This window comes from Harmonia axyridis, chromosome 3, assembly GCF_914767665.1.
Source record: "Harmonia axyridis chromosome 3, icHarAxyr1.1, whole genome shotgun sequence".
NCBI classification, from domain to species: domain Eukaryota; kingdom Metazoa; phylum Arthropoda; class Insecta; order Coleoptera; family Coccinellidae; genus Harmonia; species Harmonia axyridis.
Genome location: NC_059503.1, coordinates 62,272,424 through 62,277,117, shown reverse-complemented (window position 1 = coordinate 62,277,117; position 4,694 = coordinate 62,272,424). Strand labels below are relative to the sequence as shown.

Sequence of the window (4,694 nt, the reverse complement as noted above, 5' to 3'; positions counted from 1 at the left end):
TTATTTTCTTTTAGACTCAATGAATTTCAACTATAACTCACTATTTTCAATGAGACAATATATTAGAATATTGTAATAACTATTTTGAGAGTCTTGTTAAAACAACTTGTTTAGTTTGTCAATATGTGTGTTGCATTATAATACCAAATAGGTCAACTATAAAGATGTCGTCGGCTACTGAGCAATTAATTTATCACAGTTAAGTTCACTTATATACTTGAATATCCAAATTTCTGAATAAAAAAATTTGCTGGACTTAGTTTAGAGGAACTGTGGTAGTGAAACAACCTAAGTAAAAGTAATATGTCTCCTAAATTTATTAGTTTATCGAAATTGATTCCTCGCATATCGCTTGGTGAAACATAACTTTAATATCAATAAAAGAAGATAAAATGAAACACTTGACTCTTCAAAATGAATCATTAACTGGTTTTTCCAATCATTGTATCACTTCCAATAATTTAAATAAAACAAAAATTTTACACAAATGTGTTAGAGGCAAACATTTAGACCTCTTAGAGTTTTTGGAAATATCCTCAGCTCACAAACAAAATCTTCTTATTGTAAACGATCAATTAGATTTCTGCCTGTCTCCACTTTTAACATCTGTCACCTAGTAATCTATATGTACTTGTGTATATTTTTTGAATATTCAGTTTTGAGAATGAAATGAAACCCGAAACATGCATGACAACGAGATTTTGAAATTGTGAAACGTCAAGGCAAGTGTTTTATTTCATCTTCTTTTATGAATATCATTAGTCTATGTTGAATGAAATGTATAAATAATTATTTAACAAAATATACAAACATTGAAATCAATAGAAATAACATTCTTCTCAAAGCTTGGCAATAACAGATATATGTATTGAATTGACATATATAAAAAAACAGTGGTAATTCAGGGAACGATTCAAAGAGCCCATAATTTCTGAGGATAAATCGAAAACTTTAAAACATACATTTGATGTATAATTTATATTTCAATGAATAATTTGGAAATCTTTATACTAACGAAAATAACAGAAAAAAGGAGTTTTTGAATCCCATAATTCCAAGCGTTTAATGGTCAACTAGATCTAAATAAATCATTCCTTTTCAATCTGTGAAAAGGCTATTGAGCCTATTGAGATTATGTAATTTATTAGGTACCGCATTCTGTATTGTTTACTTAAATATGACTAATTGTAACCTAGATGCAATTATACTAATTAATAGTTAATTTTCTTTCCTAAAGATACAAGATAATTGATAACACCATTACATCGCTTAGCCCGGACACAACAATTTTTTGACTACTGGGGGGTAAATTCTACAATTCCCTCCCATCAAGAATGAAAACCCTGCCAATGAATAAATTTGATCTAAACATCAAAGAGTTTTTAATTAACGGTTCTTTTTATAGCATAGAAGACTATTTAAGTTCGAGTATGATATAATATGAATAATTTGTCATAACATGTAAATTTTGATGTTGAATAAACTTTACTATTACTACTTAACAAATTGTGAATAATCATATTGAAATTGGGATGAAAGATGTTCAATTGGTTGTTGAACACATTCAAATTCGGAAGAATCAAATTCAAATTGGGACATCATCCATTATATGAATTCATTATTTCACTTTTTATCGGTGAAAAACATTCAATTATATGATTTTAGAAAATTCTGGATTTCGATAAAGAGCATTTTCGAAATTATATTTTGACATACAAATATGAGAGGATTCCATAGAAAAAATTAAATTAAATAGCAATAAATATCGTCCCAATTTGAAATTGATTATATTACCAATTTGAATGTGTTAATTCCTAATTCGATTTTGTTTAATCTTAATTTAGAGTTGAAAAGGTATAGTGATAATAAATAATGAAGATAATCATGCGAAATTGAACCAAATAGCTGAAAAATAATTTAAATTTTTTGCCTATTGAAATTTTTATGTGAATTCATATTCTCATAAAAATTTCACCATTTCATCACATTTTTCGAATCGGCCATAAAATGTTTCAAGAAAAAGCCCTTTCGTTTGTTACATTCTAAAAATCTAAAATTTATGTCCCCTTTTCATAATAAAGGTTGCTGAACTAACTCAACGATGACACCTCTTGATTTCAAAGGAAAAAGTGCCTGCAGAAAATAACAATTGATTTTGAATACTACTTCAAATGAGCGACTCATCAAGCATCTCATACCAAAATCTAAAAATCATAGGTCGGAACCGCAGAATTCCAACTGTTATCATGAAATGTTAAAGCGATTAGTTCGGGGAACGACCGCTGAAAATTATTTTCACGTACATCTCATGATTTTAATTAGGAGTTGAATAAAAGAAAAGCCCATAATAATATTTTCGATAAGGGCTACATTGAAATAAATGATCTGAGCGAAAAAGGCAAGCGAAAAAAAACATCCCATATTTATTCACATCAATTCGCTTCCTGAAATAAAATAAACTTCCTGAAGTTAAGCGGAATATATTCAGAGTGAAAGTTTTCTAGGGATTTTGTATCTCATTAAATATTTTAACAGCATGTTGAGAACCTTGTAGGTAAGTAGATATATGCAAAACTTCGGTAGCGAAAGCACACCCACTAGTCAGACTGAAGGAGTGCAAGGAACCTTTAACAACTATTTCACGATAATGAGTGGAAAAACTCTTTGATAACATCATACTTCTCGATTGCCTTATCCTATTGAAGTTCAAGCTTAATTGCTTTCTATTAGAATTTTAGAGAAACTGATATGTTTTCTACAAGTTTTAAGTGCTTTTTAGATCAAGTACTGACCCCCACATAAGCTGTATATTCCTATCTTTATTGATAATTCTCTTTTACTGAGGTGCTATTCTCGACAAGCGATCTTTTTCATAATTCACAGAATTCACATAATTCTCTATTCTTATGCACTTTCAACGTCTCTTTCTTTGTTTGTTGACAATTTCCTCAATAGTTTCAAATTTCAATTCTTCTCAAATTTGTTGGTTGATTATATACTATGGGGCGCCAACCGCTGTTTTACTATATTTAGTGTACTTTGCAACTGATCCTTATCATTATTTCGTATTATACCAGGTTACTCCTGTATACGTAATGCTTCGTATTAGCCCTATTTTTTATTATCTTCAGCTTGTTTTCTAAGGAAAGTTCACTTTGAGGGATGCGCAGAGGATACAGTTTCCCAAGTAATTGCCTTGCTTTTTTTCTGTTTTCTTCTATCTGTTTGTCAAATTTCATATTTTCCTCTAGTATTTATGACTCCCAGATGTTTTGCTTCCTTTTTTTCATTTTATCGTCTGATTTTCTATTTATACGTTTACTGCATTTTCTTTCTATACTGTTATTCCTCCGAAATAGATTTTTTTTTTGATGTACTACATCACATTGTACACTATAAATATTCACCGTCAATAATTTTCACGGTTTGTCATAAAAATTCAGTCAAAGTTAAAAACAAATTCTTCTTCTTTAAGTGCCGTCTCCTCAACGGAGGTTGGCGACCATCAACTGGAATTCCTCTCTGTCTCGTGCCAAATGGATGATCGCACTGGCCTCTCTTATATCAAACCACTGGCGTAGATTTCGCAGCCAAGAGAATCTTTTACGCCCGACGCCTCTTCGTCCTTCGATCTTTCCCTCAACGATTAGTTGCAGAAAACTGTACTTGCTGTTCCTAAAAATATGGCCGAAATAAGCTGCTTTTCTTCGCTTTACTGTTGTTAAAAGCTCCTGTTCTTTATCCATTCTTTCGAGTACCCTATCATTTGTTACTCGTTCGGTCCATGATATCTTTAGTATCCGTCGGTATAACCACATCTCGAAAGAATCTAAACGTGACATGGTCCGCGCCTTCAGCGTCCACCCCTCAACTCCGTATAACAGTGTGGACAGTACATAGCATTTGGTGGCTCGCCATCGAGTAGTCAAACTCAGATCACGGTTGCAAAGCAATGTCTTGATTTTAAAAAAGGTACTTCTAGCTATTTCTATTCTACTCCTAATTTCTTCATCAGGATCCCATTCGTCATTCAGCCAGCATCCCAGGTATTTAAATCTTCTTACTCTTTCTATTTCCTGATCTTCTATCCGTATCCTGACATGATCAATATTTATTTTAGTGATGACCATAAATTTTGTCTTCTTTATGTTTATCTTGAGACCATACTCAAGACCAACATTATTCACTCTGTCCACCAGGCACTGGAGTTCTTCCTCATCGCTAGCTAGAAGCACCGTATCATCAGCATACCGGATGTTATTGATGGGTTTACCATTCACCTTTATTCCCACCTCCAAATCTTCCAAGGCTTCTTGGAATATGGATTCAGAGTACAAATTGAATAGAAGGGGAGACAATATGCATCCCTGTCTGACGCCCTTGAGGATTTGTATGTCCGATGTTGTCATACTTCCGATTTTTATATGAGCCGACTGGTTCCAGTACAAGTTTTTGATAATCCTTATGTCTCTTCCATCCAACCCAATCTGTTTAAGTGAAGACATTAGTTTGTCGTGTCTTACGTTGTCAAATGCTTTCTCATAATCTATAAAACATGCGAAGACATTTCTCTGCTGATCGAGGCATTTTTGGGTTAGTACCTGCACTGAGAACAAAGCATCTCGGGTTCCCAGACCATTTCTAAATCCGAATTGGGTTTCACTTATATTCTCATCAATCTTTCTCCACAGTCT

General features: G+C 32.6%; 1 protein-coding gene across 1 annotated transcript in view; it reads right to left on the bottom strand.

The window, feature by feature from the left end:
- LOC123674766 (flotillin-2) overlaps nucleotides 1-4,694 on the bottom strand; it is a 374,288-nt gene that overhangs the window by 189,701 nt on the left and 179,893 nt on the right. The window lies entirely within an intron of this gene.